The sequence below is a fragment of the Phacochoerus africanus genome, chromosome 11 (genome assembly GCF_016906955.1).
Source record: "Phacochoerus africanus isolate WHEZ1 chromosome 11, ROS_Pafr_v1, whole genome shotgun sequence".
Lineage (NCBI taxonomy): Eukaryota > Metazoa > Chordata > Mammalia > Artiodactyla > Suidae > Phacochoerus > Phacochoerus africanus.
The window spans coordinates 125,536,030-125,559,007 of NC_062554.1; the positions used below are offsets into that span (position 1 = coordinate 125,536,030).

At 40.2% G+C, this 22,978-nt stretch overlaps 1 protein-coding gene across 1 annotated transcript in view; it reads left to right on the top strand.

The window, feature by feature from the left end:
- The first annotated feature begins 1,586 nt into the window (after nucleotides 1-1,586).
- Nucleotides 1,587-22,978, top strand: part of RNF2 (ring finger protein 2) — a 58,614-nt gene continuing 37,222 nt past the window's right edge. The window contains exon 1 of the mRNA XM_047754282.1: nucleotides 1,587-1,856. The gene's annotated coding sequence lies outside the window, so the exon portion shown is untranslated. The remainder of the gene's footprint in view (nucleotides 1,857-22,978) is intronic.

Here is a 22,978-nt window from a genome sequence, read left to right on the forward strand (position 1 = left end):
CCATAAGTTTTTCATTTTTCCATTAATTCTACTGTGAATCTTTAAGTACTATATTTAACTTTTATCCATAAAGTTCCTGTGCTTTTTATAAATGATCACATTTCTCAATATCAACTGAATATCTTAACCACACATCATTATTTTCATAAGCATTTTCACTAGAGCAAATGGTTTTGAATTATCAACAGCCTTAATTGAAAGACACATGCAGTTGTGAACAAAGAAGGGAGGTGTTTCTGCAATTGCACTATCTTCAGAAAGTGGACTCTTATGGGGGGGGTATTCCTGATTATTTTTATTTTTATTTTTTTTCCACATTGGAAAAAGAGCTTAACCTTGAAGGGCCTGTAAGGAATTGTCATTTCTTATTTAAAGCTTTAAAAAGCAGGTGAAAATTTTCAAGTCACTGGCTTTGCACTTGTTTACCTTAATGGATTATTAGGTAGGGCACATAATGTTTTGTCTTTAATATTTTAATACCTGTCTTCTTTCTTTCTACCTATCCAAAGCTGTCCGTCACAGTCCTACTCAAATCCTAGCTCCTCAGGAAATTGTCTCTGAACACATCAGGTGGGATCTATCCTTTTCTTTTCCAAAATCTTATATAAATTCATATCATTTACTTGGGATTGCTTGTAGAGAGTTCAAAATCAGGAAAGGACCTAAGAATCATTCAGCACAATCCTCTCACTTTGCAAATGAGGAAAATACAGACCAGAGCAATTATGTAATTCAGTCATCACATAGTTAGAGGCACTTTGGAGGCTATAAACCTAGTTCGCCCAATTCCCAGTGCAGTCTATTCCTTTGTGCCACAAGTACCTTCACATTCACCGCTTGGTAGTGTTGGTTATCTTTTCAGGAGAGCAGATCACCTCACCCAGCTTGAGGTCAGGGAACTCTTTCACTGTTACTTTTTCAGCTTGTAGCTTCATTTATACACATTTTATATACTTTTTTTGGAGACTAGTTGGTTGTGTTTTGGGTAATAATTACATCTGCTAAATCTACCACTTCCTATATTCTCAAATTCAGAAGATAATACTGGGAGGGGGCCTAAGAGGAAGGAATAAAACAGCAGCAAGATAGGAAAGAAGCCCTGATGAGAACAAATGCTTACAGATGTCCAAGCATATACTCTGAGAACTGAAGGTCATTTTCCCCGGAATTAGCTCCTGTGGGTTCACTACCCAAGGATGGAAAATGTGTGTTTGTTTTAGGGGGATGGCAGAGTGCCGAAGTTCAGGTGAAGTTGTGGACGCTGAAAGCCCAGCGAGTACTTCTGCCCGGTGGGATGGGTGTAAGAGCAGGAGGCAGTCACCGGCGAGGCGGGCAGGAGTCCGAGCCTGACCCCCGGGAGCCGGCGAGGGCGGTGTAATGGGGCGGAGGGGGCGGGGGTCGCAGGCAGGGGGAGGAGAGCCCAAGGGGAGCCGGCGCCGGGAACGGGGTGGCGCCGCCGTCTCGCGGGCGTCGCCCGGGGGCTGCGTCGCCCCGCGGAGGGCGCCCGGGGGGCGGGGCCGAGCGGCCTGGGGCGGGGCGGCGGCGCGGGGCCTCCGAGCAGCACGCGGCGGCGCCCCCTCCCCTCGCGCCGCGGGCCTCCCCGCGCCGAGCACGTCCCCGTCCCGCGCCTCCGCCCCTTCGCCTGCTCGCTCCTTCCCGCCCTCCCTGCCGCGCCGGCAAAGCCGGCTTCCCCTCGGTCTCTCATGAATATTGAGCGGCCCCTGTTGTATTTCCCGAGCTCCATTGCGGAAGCCGAGGCTCGCCATATTGTGCGGCGGCGCCGGCGGCCGCGGCGCCTTCTTCCCGTGTCTCACTCCGGCCGCGGCCAGCGGAGCCCCGGGCTGGGGCGGGAGCCGGTGAGTGGGGCGGCGGGGAGGCGAGGGGCGCGGGAGCGGCGGGCCGGGCCGCGCGTCAGCGTGGCGGGGCTGCGAGTGGCTGACGGCCGCCCCGGGGCTGGGGGGGGTGTGTGTCCGCGGGGGAGTGAGGGGCGATGGCGCCGTCCCCCCCGGCCGCTCTCGGGGCGGGGATGGCGGGGGAGGCGGCCTCTCATTGTTCCCTTTTCTTCGAGGGTCTCGGCGCGGGTGGTGAGCCCGGCTTGGGGAGCATCCCGTGGGCGAAGCTCGGGGATTCGTTCCTTCGGTGCGAACCGCTTGCCGCTCGCTCGTCGGAGCGGAGGCCGGGGCTGCGATGCGACCCCCCCCTCCCCCGCCTCCCCGGCGGGGGCCCCAGCCTCTCCGAGGCCCCTCTCGGGAGGCAAACCGCGTGGAATGCGGGGTTTTTCCTCCGGGCTTTTCTGTTGCTGGCGGGGGTGTGTGTCCGCACCGGGTGGGGGCGGGGGTAGGGGCGCTTTGTGCAAAGAGCTCCGTTTTGCCCCCGGGTGCTGGAGTCCGGGTTCGCGGATGGAGCCGATGCTCGGCGTCGGGGTTCCCTCTAGGCTGCTAGGAGACCCCTCCTGGTGAAACATTCCTGGAGTGCCTCCTGCCTGCTCGGGAGTATCTGTTGCTGCCTTCTAAAACCGCGAGGTTGCCCCGGAGGAGTTGTAGGGGGAGGGGGTGACTTGGTTTGTTCTGATGGAAGCTTCGAGTTTGGAACCGGATCGTGTACGCTGAGGTCTTTGGTACACGGTGTCGCCGGAGAGCCCTCGTCCTGGTTGTCAGGATCGTTTCCCTCCTACATAAGTCGCCTCCCTGCTCCCGGAGATGCTGTTAGTAAAAACATGGTCTCTAAAACTTTGAGGTTCATGCCAATTATTTGGCCGCTAAGACCAATTATACGCTTATCTCCTTGAAACCTTTTTGGGCATCTGCTGCCTGGCTGTTGGAAGTTTTAAAGAATGTGTGCCTTTACGTGGTAGAATGGTTTGAAAACGTCAGGTTTCTTGGAGGTATGTAAAGATATTTGCCATGAAAAGGGTAGGTTTGCATTCGGTATTTTCGCAAAATGCTTTATTAAAAATTTTTTTTAAAAGAAGTGTTTTCAGTGTTTTAGACTGAAAATTATATTTAAAAGTAGCGAACCAGTGATTTGCATTACGTAATCTACTTTTGGTAGTTCCAAGATGATCAGCCGGAATACTTAGTGTAATTGGCAGATAAGCCCTACTTTCCCCACTTGCGTTAGAGCATAGTCGTTGAATATTTTAATAACTTAGATTGGTGTTAGGGCTTGGTTTTAAATATCTCATCCTTTGGTTTATATAAAGAATTTAAATGTCAACAGTATGACTCTTGGTTATGCCTTTTTTCCTCTAAAATTTCTACTTGTCGCAATCAACAGGTATCTTCTACGCTCTTGTTTGTACGTTTAACATAATTTTTAGTAAAATAATGGGTAGTTATATGACTGCTTTCTAAGGATGGCACAGCAAATATGGCCCCTCACTTTTTTCGAAGGATTAGAGATAATTCCTTCAGGTACCCTTGTGGAATACACATTTGAGGTTGTTTATAGTAGGTGTGAGAATGAAATACAGAATTTTCGAGTAGGCTAGTCCGTTTGAGTATTAGAGAAATATGCTGATGGTCCTCAAATGTGCTGCATAGAAAAAATTCAAATTAGAACCGTTAACATAGTGTAGACAATGCAGACATTCAACATTCTGAGAATTTTGAGTTTTTCCTCAGCCAGTATGTAGCACTCAGACTGCTAGCTCCGTGGTTTGTGTGGACAGAAATATAGAGCAGGTCAGCAAACATCTTTGAAATTTCATTTGCTTGTTACTGACCTTCCGTATGTGGTGTCAGGTCTGTCTCTTTAATTTGATTTATTTATGATTTGTGTTTATGTTATGTAGTATTTGGAGTAAAGGTGATATATGTCTAATGAATAATATATTACCAGATGTTTCAGTGACAGTTTCATTTCTGTACATTAGCACAGAAGCACGGTTCCCTCCAGCAAGAGAAGTGAGTTGACATTAAAATGCACTTTATTAAAATTATGGCAGCGTTTCTGGTGTGACATAAAGCACCTTACAGTTTTGTAGTGATTCATTCGTTAGATCTGGAGAAACTAGAGAATGCATCACAGTTTGTACTTTTTAAAAAAGGAAAAGTAGGAGTTCCCGTCATGGCGCAGTGGTTAACCAATCTGACTAGGAACCATGAGGTTGCGGGTTCGGTCCCTGCCCTTGCTTAGTGGGTTAATGATCCGGCATTGCCGTGAGCTGTGGTGTAGGTTGCAGACGCGGCTCGGATCCCGCGTTGCTGAGGCTCTGGCGTAGGCCGGTGGCTACAGCTCCGATTCAACCCCTAGCCTGGGAACCTCCATATGCCGCGGGAGCGGCCCAAGAAATGGTAAAAAGACAAAAAATAAATAAATAAATAAAAAAGGAAAAATACTGAGAGTATGTACAGTCTGCCTGCATACAGATCTACACTTGATTTTTAATTAGTGCTGTGTATTACACATGGTGTGGAAGACATTGTCCTCTGACACCAGTATTTAATTTCCTGATTATTTCATTTCGCTGAAATCTTGTATTCCTAGGTTACCATAGTAACTTATTGAATGTTTGTTTATGTTTAATTGAGTAGATCCCTATGTAATTTGGGTACATAGAGGTACAATACAATTACCCTGTCCATTTTCTGTAGGTCCAGTTATCCTATATCCCTCCTAGTCAGACAAGTCCTTTGGGTCTCTTGTAAGGAGTTTGGTTGATTTTACATGGATATACTGACTGTGGTATTGAGACTCTTGGCACTTGAGTAGCAGCCGGTGTTAGTAGGAGATTGATGACGAGTTCCTGACTTTACAGATGCTAAGGGGTTAGGTGGCCCACTCTCCAGTTTTATGCTGTGTGGAGGATCTCCAGTGGAACTGGCTATGGACTTTTAAGTTTAAAATTCCTTTCACCTCTCTATTGTCTTTTGGATGTTGGGCAGCTGAAGAGGACTAATATGTCTGGACCTAGTGATACCTTCTGTTGGCTGCTTGGGAGGTGTATACATACATTGCTAAAAATTTCATGAGCGATTCTTACTGCTTGAATTTGTTTTCTCTCATTTCAGTTAAAGAATGCATTAAAACATGTTTGCTGCTTCTGTAGATCTGGCGTTTTGTCATAATTTTAACAAGTCAGTTTATTAAGTACAATACTGAAAAATTAGTTTTGAAGTTAAGCTTAGATCAGGTTATCTATGAGGACATCTTATTAACTGAAGTAACAAACCATATGAAAAATATTAGAGCATTTTGGTCACTTGTTTTCATCAGATGTGTTGATTTGGGCTCTCCTGCTAGAGTGATTTCTTTTCGTTTCTATGGTGTAGAGTGGAGTTGTATTTTATGAAGAAATCAGATGCTAAAGTCAATGCATAAAATGAAAATCACATGTAGCAAAAAATTATGCTTGAAAATCCCTTAGGATGGGAGAACATACCAATAAGTTCAGTTCAACTTTAGTGTTGGAACAGATTGCTGTTTCTTGGTTTGAACACTAGACGAAGTAGTCAGCTTGCATTATTGGTGATGTTAAGCAACAGCAAGAAAAATTCTAAATGTAGGAATCAGCATGCGTCATGCTCATACCAGGAGAGACTTGTGGGAACTGAGACCACTGAGGAGCAGCAGGTCAGTTCTACCATCTCACATGTTCTCTAGGATACATGTGCTCTAGTGAGAGGATGTGGGGGGGTGTGCTTGGAATAGTGTGCACTGTTTAAATAATTCTCATTTTCCTCTCTTTTTTTTTCTTTGCAAGCTGTATAGTTTAAATCGCAAAAGTTACATGATTTTTGTGTTTTAACTTAATACACATAAATTTAAAGGGTTTGGCATTCTTTCTATAGTACCTTTTAACCTATGGGAATAACTCCAAAATTCCTTTACTTTTTTCCTTCAGTAAAGCGGCAAGATAGCTCAGAGGAGGAGTTCCTGTTGTGGCTTAGTGGTTAACGAACCTGACTAGCATCCATGAGGACGAGGGTTTGATCCCTGGCCTTGCTCAGTGGGTTAAGGATTTGGTGTTGCCATGAACTGTGGTGTTGGTCAAAGATGTGGCTCAGATCCTGCGTTGCTGTGGTTCTGGTGTAGGCCAGTGGCTACAGCTCCATTTTGACCCCTAGCCTGGGAACCTCCGTATGCCGTGGGTGCAGCCCTAAAAAGACAAAAAGACCAAAAAAAAAAAAAAAAACCACTTCAAAGGAGAGCATTTAGAATCAGTATGATTAACAGTGTGTTAATGTCCAATAGAGAAAATAGGAACTTCAGTAGGAATTTCAACAGAGGGGATTTAATGTAGGGAGCTGGTTAGACGAGTGTAAGAGCAAAAGGAGATCATGAGAGTAATCATTGAAGAGCTCAGAGAAGAGATTCGATGGCCTGGTTCTCAGCTTTTGAGGAAGTCAGTCTTGTTCAGCTGCTAAGGCTATTTCTGGGAGAAGGAAGCTGAAGGCCAGAACTAATTGCTGCCACCAGTAACTGGAAGTCCCTTTGCCCCTCTTCCTGCTTTCCCATCTCCATTCATTACCTCCATTAGCAAAGCCCCTTGGCAGAAGAGTTGGTGAAATACAGTTGCACAGTCTCATCCCAGCCCCACAGAACAGTCTAGAATGGTGGTTTTGGAGTTGAGAGACAATGAGAAAATGACCTGTAGAAGAAGTGTAGATTAAAGTAATTTAAACAAGGAATCATCTCCTTAGCTTGTATGTTCAGAAAACATTTATTGATTATCTTCTGTGCCAGACCCTATGCTGGGGATTGAGGATGGAATAAAATGAATTCAACAAGATCTCTGTCCTTGAGGAAGTTACAGTTTAAGTGGAGATGACAAACTATTATACAGTGTGTTAAATGCAGTAACAGATAAGTAATGTATGTTTTGGGAACCCCAAAGTCCTAGCAACCTACTTTCCTCTTCTCTTCCTAACTAAACCTAGTGAATGCTATTTTTATTTGGAATTTTGGTCAAATCCAAACTTCATTCTGTTTGACTGCTGTCATGTGAAAGCTATTTATCTGAAATGCCTCAATTTTTTTTATCATGGAATTACTGTCACTAGTTAAACATTTTTCTGTGCCTTATTTTTCTAGATTATAGAGATCATCATTTTTTTCTGCAGTTTTAGGTTAGCCTAGATCTTCACATAGCTGTTTGGGAAGTATTTATTTTTTGCAGTGGATAATGGGAGTTAAAATACTGCTTGCTACCTTTGTAGGCATTGTTTCCTCCTTTCAGAGTCATTAGAAAGTAGTTTCAATAGTGTGTTATGATTTTATAGATGTGGAAATTGAAAGATTAAAATGATTGGTTAAACTGTACAGTAACAATAGCTGATATGGAAATAGGACTTTGGATTTCTGATGAGTTATATTCCAGATCCAGCAGTTTTGTCAGGGATTTCATTTGATGACTAAATAAATTCTGCTGTATTTCTCTTATTATTTTAGAGCTTGATGTTTTGAAAATCTCAATTGTTTTGGGATGGGGGCGAAGGGAGGAGAAGTCCTTCATTTTATTTTCTAAAGTGAAAACGTCATACAGCTTTTTTCTCCAAATTGTTTTTTTTAGTTGTCCACTCTGTTTTCTTTTTTCCACTTCTGTGTTGATTACACTACCTCTATTAGCTGTTGTAAAATGTGCAAATCTGTATACTTCATTTCGACTTCCTTTTAGAAGAGAGTTCTGCTTGTTTCCCACACTGTACACAACACTGTCTATTTAACCTGAAATCAGCTGATTTTTCACTTTTAAAAAGATGTATGTCTCTGTGCCAGTAATTGCATTAAACTCTCACTGTTTACACTATTTACTGTATAGAGTCTAATTCAGTCTGGGACAGCTGTCTTGGAACCCAGCCAAATGTTTTATAGAAGGCTTTCCTGTGTTACAGAAGAGGTAGTGTTGTGTATAGTAGAATTGAAGGCAAGAGACTCGGTTTCTAGGTCTGGTTCCACTACTAGCAAGATTTTTGGTCTTTCTCTGTGTTTTCTTTCATGTAAAGATTAAAAAAAAGAAGAAGAAGAAGAAGAAGAAATAGCACCCTCATTGACCTTACAGGTTATTTGTAAAGACACGAGAGGTAATACAGATAAAAGGGGTAAACAGTAAATATAAGGAAGTGTACGTGAAGAGAGAGAGAGAGACAGAGACTGATGACATGGATTCTGGGGGTAGTTGTGTGTCTACTTTCAAATTTTTGACTTTCCATATTAAGAATGTGGTTGGGATGAAAATGGGGTGTGAGAGTTGTGGATGGCCTGTAACACTACTTTTCCCAAGTCTGGTCGATAATGTAGTATTCCCATTCCCTTAAATGTCTTTTAAGGTTGATGTGCTTCATTAATTTCTTTTCACCAGAATTAAATACTTGCTTATATCCTGAGACAGTACCCTAAATGTGTATACCTAGGAATAAAACTGTCACTTTGCAGATTTTTAAAACATTTATTTATTTATTTTTGCTTTTTAGGGCCACACCCGAGACATATGGAGGTTCCCTGTTGAGGGGTCTAATCGGAGCTACACCTGCTGGCCTACACTGCAGCAACACCAGATCCAAGCCGCATCTGCGACCTGCACCACAGCTCACAGCAACGCCGGATCCTTAACCCACTGAGTGAGGCCAGGGATTGAACCGCAACCTCATGGTTCCTATTCAGATTCGTTTCTGCTGTGCCACAACAGGAGCTCCGGCAGATTTTTTTTTTAAATGACAAGGGCCTGAGGGAGTGAGAAACAGATGCTGGTACTATTTTGACTGGTAATTACCTGTTGTGGTTTTGTTTTTATTTATACGTTGTTTTACAATATCAGTTGCAGAAAATCTCTGTACTTTTAAAGATGCACTTAGCAAGATTAGAAATTCTGTCTGTTGTTTAGTGAACTTACTCTCTTATCCTTGATCTTAAAAGTTCTAATTGACATATTTGTGAAGAAATGTACTTTTAAAAATGCACATAGCAAGATTAGAAATTCTATCTGTGGTTTAATGAACTTATTTTCTTATCCTTGATCTTAAAAGTTTTAATTGACATATTTGTGAAGAAAACATGACTCATTGAGTTAGTAGAATGATGCTTGGTAATTTTTCAGTTTAGTCTCCTGAAATATTTTTTCCACAAAAGTCTGTATAAGTTTTGAAAAGCTAATATTATAGTTATATATAATGTAGATAATATGATTATTAATGCCAGTTTGTTTTATTCTGAAACTTTTGAATAACCTACTGGAATAATTTATTCAAGAGAATTGAGACAATATTGGTGTGCCAGTGAGGAAAAAAATGTTTCACAGAGTTTCACAGAAGTGTCATTCACTTCTTAAATGGATTGTTTTTAGTTTTAATCCCTATGTGCAATATGTTGCATAGTCCTTTCAAGAGTAATTAAGAGATAACATTGGGGGGAATCCATAAATTATTAGGTTGTCTTTTTAGTCAAATGTAATAATTTTAAGGTTTCACTTATTAATTTTTACAGTTTTATTTTTTAATTTTGTAAAGGTTAAATTTCAGCACTCAATTTTAATTGCTCTTCGATTTTGATGTATTTCCTTTGGAAATAAATTTTAGGTTTTGGCTTTACTCTTTTTTTGTTTTGTTTTGTTTTTTTAGGGCTGCACCCGAGGCATATGGAAGTTCCCAGGCTAGGGGTCGAATTGGAGCTGAAGCTGCTGGCCTACACCACGGCCATAGCAACATGGAATCTGAGCCACGTCTGTGACCTATACCGCAGCTCAGGGCAATGCCAGATTCCAGACCCATTGAGCAAGGCCAGGGACTGCACCCGCAACCTCACGGATTCTAGTGGGAATCCTTAAGGCTGCACCATAATGGGAACTTTTGGCTTTACTTTAAGCCATTTATATGTATATACAGACCTAAATTTATATAAATGAATTTTAAGATCTAATTTTAGATATCACTAACATTTTCTCTTTTTTTTCCTTTTTTTTTTTTTTGTCTTTTTAGGGCTGTACCTGCAGCATATGGAGGTTCCCAGGCTAGGGGTTCAGTCGGAGCTGTAGCTGCCAGCCTATACCACAGCCACAGCAACACCAGATCTGAACTGCATCTGCGACCTACACCACAGCTCACAGCAACACCGGATCCTTAACCCACTGAGCACGGCCAGGGATCAAACCTGTGTCCTCATGGATACTAGTCAGATTTGTTTATGCTGCGCCATAACGGGAACTCCTGATACCACTAACATTTGCAGTGTCATGACCAGTTTGGTCACATTTTTGATGATTGCATATTTCAAGTGGGTGTACCATAATGTATTTAACCATTTCCTTATGTTTGGAGCCTAAGGTTCTTTTTAGCTTTATATTTATGTTGATGGTGGGAAAGAACAATATTCATTGTAGCAACCAGATGGAAGTAATTAATAAGTTGTTCCTGTTGTCTCCATACATTTACCTTTGCAAGAATGAAGCTGTCTCTGATGGTGATAGCTTGTTGTACGGTATGGCAGAAGAAAACTGGGAAGGTATTAGAGAAGGTAGCCCTTCTTTTCTTGCTTAAGATTTGAAGTTCTTTTTAGTGTCGAGAAAGTGTTTTTGGCCTTCAGTCCAGAGATCTTTTAAGGGTCTGAGAATACTCTGAAATTTTGTGTGTGTGTTCTTTTGTATTTTGTGCCTTGTAATTTCTCCCCCTTAAGATGAGAGTTCCTAGTTTTCATCAGATGCTCAAGGGACGTATAGACTCAGAAAAGAGCCATATACTTGCTGGATTTTGTTAAAAAGGGGGGGGGGGTAGAGGAAAAAACTATATATAAAAGCACACCCAGGCAGTGTCTGTTGTATTGAATTAATGTTAGTTTTCCTTTCCTTTTATTGTTCAGTAATGTGGAATCAGTTTTCCTTAGGAGAGAATGGATTTTGTTGCTTTAGCTACTTAAAAGTTATCATGGTATTATTATGGTTTTCTCTTTTTAACATTGATTGTTTGAAGAACTCTCATTAAGATTTTCAAAGGCAGGAGTTGCCGTTGTGGCTCAGTGGTTAAGAACTCAGTGTGGTCTCTGTGAAGATGCAGATTTGATCCCTAGCCTCACTCAGTGGGTTAAGGATCTGGCTTTGCCACAAGCTGCAGCGTAGATCACAGATGTGACTTCGATCTGGTGTTGCCACAGCTGAGGCATAGGCCTGCAGCTGTAGCTCCAATTGGACCCCTGTCCTGAGAACTTCCATATGCCACAGATGTGGCCATGAGAAGAAAAAAAGAAAAAAGATTTTCAAAGTCTAATTGTTAATAAGTAGATTTGACCTAGTAGACATATATGTATGTCTATGTATTTTTTATTTTTATTTTATTTTACATGCCACAGCCATGGCAACACCGGATCTGAGCTGCATCTGTGACTTGTGTCGCAGTTTATGCCAACATAAACAGATTCTTAACCCACTGAGGGAGGCCAGGGTTTGAACCTGTATCCTCACAGAAATAATGTTGGATCCTTAACCTGCTGAACCACAATGGTAACTCCTATATATATTTTAACATATACGTATTTAAATATATATTTTTTAATTGCTAGTAAGAAACTCTGCCCTAATAGACATACATAAAATCACTAAAACATATTCATTTGATAAATAAAGGAGATTTAGAGCTATATTGACTTTCTCAAAGTTGTGTTGATTTCCAATATATTTGACCTATGCCAAATTTTTGCTCTTTTCATGAACCTAGAAATTATGCTGATCTTTAGATTTATTAGAGCTATAAGAAACATCTTCCTATCCTTAAAGTTCCTGGTTTCTTTTTTTTTTCTTCTTCTAAGACCCTGGCCTTTGAAACTGCAGGAGCTACTTTTTGCTAGTTTTAAAGTTTTTTTTTTTTTTGTCATTTCTTGGGCCGCTCCCGCGGCATATGGAGGTTCCCAGGCTAGGGGTCAAATCGCAGCTGTAGCCACCGGCCTACGCCAGAGCCACAGCAACGCGGGATCCGAGCCGCGTCTGCAACCTACACCACAGCTCATGGCAACGCCGGATCGTTAACCCACTGAGCAAGGGCAGGGACCGAACCCACAACCTCATGGTTCCCAGTCGGATTCGTTAACCACTGCGCCACGACGGGAACTCCAGTTTTAAAATTTTTTGATGCAAGTTGCAGAAACCAAGCAATAAGGAAGGCCAGAAGAGAAGAAAGATTAGATCATTTTACCTTTGGAATTGTATCAAGAACCCAGGAGTTCCCGTCGTGGTGCAGTGGTTAACAAATCCAACTAGGAACCATGAGGTTGCGGGTTCGATCCCTGCCCTTGCTCAGTGGGTTAACGATCTGGTGTTGCCGTGAGCTGTGGTGTAGGTTGCAGGCACGGCTCAGATCCCGCCTTGCTGTGGCTGTGGTGTAGGCCGGTGGCTACAGCTCCGATTTGACCCCTAGCCTGGGAACCTCCATATTCCGTGAGAGCGGCCCAAGAAATGGCAAAGACCAAAAAAAAAAAAAAAAAGAACCCAAAATGAGAATTGGGATCTCTTGAATCCCAGTCTGGCTGCTACTGTTTTCCATAATAGTTGCTTTTCTCCAAGAGAAAAATCTACCCTGTGTGCCAAAGGAACAACAGAAATACTTTCTTCACTTCTCTATTCTCAACTATTGTCTGAAAACTGTTTAAGCCTGTGCTTGTTGTAATTTGGTAATAATAGTAATGGAACTTGAAAAGTGGAGGGAAACCCCCTCCACAAACTCCTAACAACTCCATGTTACATTCTAAAACTTTCACATAGCCGTAATTATAGCACAAATGCAAGTTAGTGGCCTCTCTCATCACTTTACCCTACAAGTATTACTAGTCATTGCATATGGTATTAATAATTGCTCTTTTTAATGATTGAAGAAATTTTCTGTGTTGACATTGCAGCATATGTCTCCATGCTAATGGCTTTACTGTTGCAGTAGTAGTAATAATAATTGGTATAGTGGTTAAGGGCATGGCCTTCTTAGTCAAACAGACCTGAATTTGAGTCTTAACCTCTGACACTGTGAGACCATTAAGCAGGTTGCTTGCTTGTTTATTTATAGTTTGGCTTGATTTCCTTATTTATTAAATGAGAGCAATAATCATACATATTTCATAGGATTGTTAGGATTAAGCAAGATTTCACATAAAGAGGTGTATATTCTTTAAATGTTACCTATTATTATTAATAGCATTATTTCCCAGGATTGGAATTACTTAGTGAAAGAATAAGAATGTTTTCTCTCTGGAAGTAAATTGCCTAGGTGATTTTTGAAAGGGTTATTTCAGTTGCTCTTAGGAGAATGTAGAGGCATCAGCCTTCAGCTTTCTCTTGTTACTTTTCTTAATCTAACTTTTTCCTTTTCTATGTCTTCCTTTCCATAAATTTAATTTTTCAACAGATTATGCCTTTGCCAGAAATTTAGACCCTGTTGGTACATTTCCTGTGACACAAGGGAATGTTGCTGTTACTTCCCACAGTGTTAGTTACTAAAACTAAGGTGTATTCATCAGCACCTCTGCTGCTTCTGGCAGGAATCTGCACCATCTCATTGGGCTTTTCTCTTCCCAAGAAAGGATAGCAACCTGGGTATACGCATACCACTTTTCAAATAACTTTGGGTGTTAGATGTACCCACCTTCACGAGGAAAGAGTGCACTAGGTGGGACAAATCTTTGCTGAGATTTCTCAGTTTATTTTCTAGACTAACCATGGTGACCACAGCCTTGAAAGTCAGGCTTTTGCTTGCACATACCCGAATTTGAAAGAGACTAGGGTCTTTGAATTTCCACAGTTTAGAACTAAATACATAGGGTGCAAAGAATGAAAGAAGCAGAATATATGGTCAATTTGGTGAAAATAAATACCCATGCATATAGAATGGAAACAGCTGGATTACACCGTTCTACTCTTCTATTTGTATATACTCAACTCTCTTGATTATGGTAGCTTTATAGTTTGGCATCTGTTAATGTAAAGCTTCAACTTTGTTTTTTTTTAACCTCTTCAAGATTGTCTTCTTGGCACTCTTTATTTTTATATAAATTTTAGGATCAGCCTGTTGATTTAGAAATACATATACATAAAAAATTATGGGTTTTGATTGAAATAACAAAAAAGACATATGTACTCTGATGTTCATTGCAACACTATTTGCAATAGCCAAGACATGGAAACAACCTAAATGTCCATCAACAGAGGAGTGGATCAAGAAGATGTGGTACATATACACAATGGAATATTACTTAGCCATTAAAATGAACAAAATACCAGCATTTTTAGCAACGTAGATGGACGTAGAAATTATCCTGCTAAGTGAAGTCAGCCATGCAATGAGACACCAACATCAAATGCTTTCACTGACATGTGGAATCTGAAAAAAGGACAGACTGAACTCCTTTGCAGAACAGACGCTGACTCACAGACGTTGAAAAACTTATAGTCTCTGGAGGAGACAGTTTAGGGGGTGGGGGAATATGCTTGGGTTTTGGGTTGGAAATCCTGTGAAATTGGATTGTGGTGATCATTATACAACTACAGATGCGATAAATTCATTTGAGTAATAAAATAACAATATAAAAAAATAAACAACAGATAACTCAGGAAAAAAAAAATCTATTCTGGCCTGTGGGGCTTTGGACCACAGGTCATTAGAATTCTCTTTTTAAAAAGCTTTGCCGTTAATGATGAGCATATGTTGTTAAGCTTTACTTTATACTTTACTTGTTTTTCACATCTCCCTGTCAAAGATAGAAATACTGATTTGTTTCTGCCCTTAAATCTGTGGATTTTAAATTGGGAACCAACTGTGTATGCTGATGGCATAGAGCAACAGTCCACAGTCAGTAGTGAGCTGCTTACATACATCGATGTGCTCTCTTGTTTACAGTTTCCTCTGATTCGTGTAGGGATGTGAAATAAGGTTGGTAGTCTCTCTTGCTCTACTTAGGAACTCAGAATTTTTCTGCTCTGCTCTGGAAGTTATCAATGTCCTTTGTGTCTCTTGGTCATAGAGTACTGGAAAGATTAAAATTAATCCCTAAGAATATGGTTAATTTGTGTTTTAGAGTTGGTGCATGTTCACAGCTGAGAGCTTAGATTATTCCAGAGTTTGAGGTCTAAACTACAGTACTAGTGAATCAATAGTTTGACAGTAGGTCACTAGCTTCAAAAAGTGGATGAAGCAGTAGACTGGAAACCCCTTAGGCAAGCAGAGGTTGAGCCATTTTAGAAGAGTTACAGAATCTAGACTGGCAGATGAGAACCAGGAAGTAAAGTGTCAGTGTAAGGAATGTCTTGTTAGAGGGATAAGAATTCAGGAAATCAACAAAAAACGGAAGGTTCTAAACAACTGGGTCAAAAAGAAAAAATAACAGGAGAAAAAAAGCAAACACTCCTTTCCCCTCAGAAGTACAGCTTTCAGCACAAACCTACCACTTCAGAGGAACATCTATAGCTAGCTCATTGTTTAAAATTGTATACAAGCAAGATGGATGTAGTGGAGTTCCCGTCGTGGCGCAGTGGTTAACAAATCCGACTAGGAACTATAGGTTGTGGGTTCGATCCCTGCCCTCGCTCAGTGGGTTAACAATCTGGCTTTGCCGTGAGCTGTGGTGTAGGTCGAAGACGTGGCTCGGATCCCGCGTTGCTGTGGCTCTGGCTTAGGCCGGTGGCTACAGTTCTGATTAGACCCCTAGCCTGGGAACCTCCATATGCCGCGGGAATGGCCCAAGAAATGGCAAAAAGACAAAACAACAAAACAAACAAACAAAAAAACGATGAATGTAGAGAAGTATGATATCAGCGATTTCCTTTAAGACAAGGAAAAAAATGTAGAAAGCCTTGTATGTGACTTGGAATGCCAGATGTATAAACTTAATACACAATATGCCTTTTGTTGACCTCTTTTGAAAAGATTGGAGGAAACAACTGGTTGTGGTTGAAGTATTCTGGTGGAAAGAAGTTGATAAGTATAGAATACCTTCTTAGCTCAAGAGGACATGAAGGTCTTAGGCACAGTTAAGGACATTTAAGCAAGCTTTTTGATCCACAAAATATTAGAGCTAAGGAGACTGTTGATATTACTTAGTATAAATTTTTAAATTTACAAATTAAAAAAAACTGGATCCTCAGTGTGACTAGCCCTTGTTTAGCCAAGAATTTGGAAGCAGAGCTTCTTTATCATTCTGGTATATTTGTAGAAAATTAGCTGCTGCTTCTAATTGAGTACCCAGTCTTCCTGTTACCACATTGTCTCCTGGAAGCTAAAGGATATGCTACTGAACAACCAGTGGAGCATTGAAGAAATCAAAGAGGAAATCAAAAGATACTTAGAGACGAATGACCACGAAGATACAACATCCCAAAACCTAAGGGACATAGCAAACGTAGTTCTGAGAGGGAAGTTTATAGCAATACAATCATACCTTAAGAAAGAAATTCAAAGAAACAACCTTATCTTGCACCTAAAACAATTAGAGAAGGAAGAACAAAGCCCAAAATTAGCAGAAGAAAAGGAATCATAAAGATCAGAGTAGAAATAAAGGAAATAGACAAAGATAATGATAGAGAAGATCAGTGAAACCAAAAGTTGGTTCTTTGAAAAGATCAACAAAATTGATAAACCTTTAGCCAGACTCCTCAAGAAAAAAGGGAGAAGGCTCAAATCAATATAATTAGAAATGAAAAAGGAGAAATTACAGCCTACTCTGCAGAAATACGAAGGCTCATAAGAAACTGCTATAAGAAACTATATGCCAATAAAATGGACAACCTAGAAGAAATGGACAGATTCTTACAAAGGTCCGACCTATCAAGATTGAACCAGGAAGAAATTGAAAATATGAATTGACCAATCACAAGTATCAAAATTGAATATGTGATTAAAAGCCTTCCAAAAAACAAAAGTCCGGAACCCGACAGCTACACAGATGAATTCTATCAAACATTCAGAGAAGAGTTAACACCTGTTCTTCTGAAGCTTGTTTGAGAAATAGCTGAGGAAGGAACACTCCCAAACTCATTCTGTGAGGCCACCATCACCCTGATACCAACACCAAAGATACCATAAAAAAAAAGAAAATTGCAGACCAGTATCACCGATGAACATAAATGGAAAAATCCTCAGCAAAATACTAGCAAACCAAATACAAGTATATATTAAAAGGATCATACACCATGATCAAGTAGGATTTATCTCAGGGTGCAAGAATTCTTCAGTATCTGCAAGTCTGTCAGTGTGATACACCACATCAACAAACTGAAGAATAAAAATCATATGATCATCTCAATAGATGCAGAAAAGGCTTTTGACGAAATTCAACACCTGTTTCTGATAAAAATGCTCCAGAGAGTGGGGATAGAGGGAACCTACATCAATGTGATAAAAAACATATGTAAAGAACCCACAGCTAACATCATTCTCAATGGTGAAAAATTGAAAACAGTCCCACTAAGATCACAAACAAGACAAGGCTGTCCACTTTCACCCCTATTATTCAGCATAGTTTTGGAAGTCCTAGCTACAGCAGTCAGAGAAGAAACAAATGAAAGGAATCCGGAGTTCTTGTCGTGGCTCACTGGTTAACAAAGTTGGCTAGTATCCATGACGACGTGGGTTCAATCCCTGGCCTCACTTAGTGGGTTAAGGATCTGGCATTGCTGAGAGCTCTGGTGTAGGTCACAGATGAGGCTGGGATCCTGCATTGCTGTGGCTCTGGTGTAGGCCAGTGGCTACAGCTCCAGTTGGACCCCTAGCTTGGGAACCTCGGTATGCCTTGGGTATGGCCCTAAAAAGACAAGAATAAATAAATAAAAGGAATCCAAATGGGAAAAAAAGAAGTAAAACTATCCACTGTTTGCAAATGACATACCTAGAATATCCTAAAGACAGCACCAGAAAACTGTTAGAACTCAATGAATTTGGCAAAGTTGCAGGCTACATAATTAATACACAGAAATCAGTTGCATTTCTATAAACTAATAATGAAGGATTCGGAAAGAGAAATTGGAGAAACTATCCCATTTACAATTGCATCAAAAAGAGTAAAGTACCTAGGAATAAACCTACCTAAAGAGACAAAAGACCTGTACTCCAAAAGCTATAAAACATTGATGAAGGAAATCAAAGGTGACACAGTTGGAAAGATATACCATGTTCTTGGATTGGAAGAGTCAGTATTGTCAAAATGACTATACTACCCAAGGTAATCTACAGATTCAGTGCAATCTGTATCAAATTACCAAAGACATTCTTCACTGAACTGGAGCAGAATATTTTAAAATTTATAAGGAAACGCAAGAGACCCCATATAGCCAAAGCAATATTGAAAAAGAAAAACGAAAATGGAGAAATCAGGCTTCCTGATTTTAGACAATAGTACAAAGCTACAGTCATCAAAACAATATCATACTGGTACAAAAACAGAAATCTAGGACAAAGGTACAGGATAGAAAGCCCAGATACACACCCAAGTACCTAGTATCTATGACAAAGGAGGACAGAACATACAGTGGAAGAAAGATTAACCTCTTCAATAAATGGTACTGGGAAAACTGGAAAGCTTCATGTAAAAGAATGAAAGTAGAACACTATCTAACACCATATACCAAAGTAAATTGAAAATGGGTTAGACCTAAATATAAGGCCAGACTCTATAAATTTAAAACTCCTAGAGCAAAACATAGGCATAACACTCTTTGACATAAATCATAGCAACATCTTGTTTGATCCACCTCCTAGAATAATGACAGTAAAGACACAAATAAACCAATGGGACCTAAGCAAACTCAAAAGCTTTTGCACAGCAAAGGAAACCATTAATAAAAACCAAAAGACAACCCACAGAATGGGAGAAAACCTTTGCCAATGATGCAATAGACACGCGCCTCATCTCCAAAATATATAAACAACTCATGCAACTCAACAACAACAAAATAAACAGCCCAATTGAAAAATGGGCAGAAGACCTAAATAGACATTTCTCCAAAGAAGACATATGGATGGCCAATAGGCATATGAAAAAATGCTCAGTGTCACTAATTATTACAGAAATGCCAATCAAAACTACAATGAGGTACCACCTCACACCAGTCAGAATAGCCATCATTAACAAGTCAACAAATAAAAAATGCTGGAAAGGGTGGGGAGAAAAGGGTACCCTTCTCCACATTGGTGGGAATGTAAAGTGGTACAACCACCATGGAAAACAGTATGGAGGTACCTCAGAAAACTAAGTATAGAGCTACCATATGATCCAGTAACTCCACTGCTGGGCATATATCTGGACAAAACTTTCACTGAACAAGATACATGAACCCCTATGTTCATAGCAGCACTATTCACAATAGCCAAGACATGAAAACAACCTAAATGTCCATCAACAGATGAATGGATTAAGAAGATGTGGTACATATATACAATGGAATATTACTCATCTATTAAAAAAGACAAACTAATGCCATTTGCAACAACATGGTTAGAACTAGAGATTCTCATTCTAAGTGAAGTAATAAGCAGGAAGGAAAAAGACAAATACCATATGATACCGCTTTTTAGATAAAACAGATGATCCTATCTAAAAATAACAAGCAAAAAACAGAAACAGATCATGGCCAAGAAGAGCAGACTTGGGGTTTGGTGTGGGGGCAGAGGGGAAGGGGAGGGAGTGGGATGGATGGGCATTTCAAGGGTTTGGGGGATGCAAACTGTTATATTTGGAATGAATGGGCAATGGGATCCTACTGTACAACACAGGGAAATGTGTGTGATTGGGTCACTTTGTTGTACAACAGAACTCGACAAAACATTGTAAATCAACTATACTTTAATAAAAGAAAATTAGTGGCTAGTCTTGTTTGAGTAACCAATCTTCCTGTTGTCAAATTGTCTCCACCTAGTGGCAACAAATATTTTGCAAGGTTGAGCACAGCCTTGGACCTTTATTCCCCACTGTTTTTGTTTGTTTGTTTTTGCTTTTTAGGGCTGCACCTGCGGTGTATGGAGGTTCCCCTGCTAAAGGTCTAATCAGAGCTACAGCTGCCCGCCTACGCCACAGCAATGCAGGACTCTAGCTGCATCTATGGCCTACACCACAGCTCATGGCAACACCAGATCCTTAACCCAGTGAGTGAGGCCAGGGATCGAACCCACAGTTGGATTCGTTTCTACTGTGCCACAATGGGAACTCCAGTTCCTCACTGTTTTTGAGGAGAATCAGCCTGGTGACAGTTGTTTTGCTTTGGGAAAGGAAAAGGAGGAGACATTGTGCCTAATGCTTACTTTCACTTTTCATAACCTTATAAGGAATTTTAAAACTTTTTATACCTGAGTTAAGCAGCACAATTATTGCTGACCATGAAAGAAATTAGTGTGTTATGCTTATATTTTAAGAGTTTCATGCATACGCACACATGAGCTTTATATAAGCTTATATTCACATATATACTTTTTTCCTTTTTTCATTGTTATGGGTTAAAAGGGAACATGGTAATAACTTTAGTGGAGAAGAGATGAACTAAAATATAACTGTTGGGACAATTGCCAGTTTGGGGGTGGGGCAGGTCCCAACCTCTGTAAAAAATGAAAATCTGAAAGTATTAGCATTAAAGAATGAGTAGATGGTGGTGGTGGTTTATATTTTTAAGAGTATGGATAGCTGTCCAAAGAAGCCACAGAAGAAAAAATATAAATATGTTAAAAATATATAAAAAATAAAATTTAAGGCCTAAAGAAGCCAAAGGCAAAAGACAGAACAACAAACTGGGGAAAAAACACTCACAATAGGCAAAAGGTCAATTTCCTTAGGAGGAAAAGTTCTCACAAATTACCTTTTAAAAAACTAAAATAAAGTAGATATAGGTAAATAATTGACAGACAAAAAATGGTCAGTAGAGCTATGAAAAATACTCAGCTTCACTCATGATTGAGGCGATATTGAAACAACAATGAAATATCGTTTCCCATCTATCAGATTGGGCAGGCTTTTAAACAAAGTGTTGCTAATTCTCATTTGGTAGAAGGGTACGTTGGAATATCATTTTAGCTGTTTTTGTCTTGAATTTGAAGTTACCTGCCTTTTGAACCAGTAATTTTGCTTTTAAGAATTTGCCTAGGCAACTTCTTACCTAGTGTTAACTTACTGTCAACTGTAAAGTCAACACAGCGTATGCTAAACTAGTGAAGGAATGAATGGTGAATCGCATCCTTTATTGAGGGACAGTTTCAGAAACTTAGACTACTGTTTGGAAATGCCAGGACTTACTTTAATCACTGAAAGCTAATGTTTAGCTAGAACAGTGGGTTCTCAACCTTTCTACACATAAAAACCATCTAATAGGCTCTCTATACCAAGAGCCCCAGAGAGAATAATTCAGTTGGCTTAAAATGGGGATCTTGCTATCAGAATTGTATACCATGTCTCCAGGTGATTCCTTTGTGCAGCCAAATTTGAGAACTACTTCTCTAGATGAAGACTTTCCTGAGTGCATTTAATTTTGTTTTGGTGGAAGATAAGACTTTATTGGGCAAGTATACTGAAGTTCATATTTTTTTTCACTTCATCCCACTCTGCCTTTGGCTTTCTCTTGTTAATTTGGGTTCAGTTGGTATATTAGTTTACTATTGCTGCTTTGACAGGTTACTTCAATATATGGCTTAAAAATAACACAAGTTTGTTATTTTATAGTTCTGACAGCCAGAAGTCCACAGTGGGTCTTGGGGGATTAAAATCAAAGTGTTGATAGGCCTGTGTTCCTTCTGGAGGCTCTAGGGGAGAATTCATTTTTTCTCTTTTTTTAGCTTCTTAATGTTGCCTATATCCTTTCGGTTCATGAATTCTTCCTCCATCTTCAGGCCAGCAGTATTGCATCTTTACATTTCTTTGACTTGCACTTCTGCCTCCTCCGTAGCGCCTTCTCTCTTGTAAGGACCCTTGTGATTACATTGGGCCAAATCCAGATAATTTCGCATAATTCCCCATCTCAAGTTTATTGATTTAATCATGTTGACAGAGTCCTTTTTGCCATGTATGGTAACATATTCACAAATTCTGGGCATTAAGATGTTTACATCTTGGGAGTTCCCATTATGGCTCAATGGTTAACGAACCCTACTAGTATCCATGAGGATGTGGGTTTGATCCCTGGCCTTACTCAGTGGGTTAAGGATCCGGTGTGGCCATGAGCTGCGGTATAGGCTGCAGACTTGGCTCAGATCCCACGTTGCTGTTTCTGGCTGTGGCATAGGCCAGCAGCTACAGCTCCAATTTGACCCCTGGCCTGAGAACCTTCATATGTTGCAAATGCAGCCCTAAAAAGAACAAACAAACAAAAAGAAGATATGGGCATCTTTGGGGATCCATTATTCACCTACCACAGTTGGAGACCTAATTTAGAAGTCAGTAAAAGTTTGCAAATGGAATATGTTATCAGTGGAAATTGGTATTATATTGCAGCCCAAAGTAAATTAGCTTTTATATGGTAGGTTAGGATTAATGTTTATTGCCCCTCAGAAACAGTCTGTGGTTTTCCTTTCTCTAGATAGATGTTCTTGTCTTGTTTCTATTATAAAAACAGTTGTAGCTATCATATATTCTTTGTAGAATTGTGCAAAATAGGTACATACTTCGTTTCAACCCTGGCAAGATTTCATACTTTGATTTTTGTAGTATTTCCAAAGAGTAGTTTATAGCAAAGTTGAGGTTCACCAGTAGGTTTCTTCCTATTGCTGTTGAGTTGTTTTTGAACCAGGTGCAGATAATCCATAAGCGCTGATGTATGGTGGGATAATTTTGACTACTACTCTCCTTATACTTGTGAGTTAACTAGCCCAGAATTTGATCCTTATTTCACTTTTTGTTTGCACACTGCATGTTCCTTTCCCTTATAGTTTGACTGCGGTAAATTGAAATTTCCCACCAGAACCTTTCGTGCTTCAGATGTGTTTATTCTTCTTGATGACCTGCATATACCTTTTGTACTTTGGATTTCAGTCCAAAACTGAAATCAGCTTCTTATCCCTTCTTAGAAGATACATACTGTTTCCTGTTTAAAAACATTTAAAAG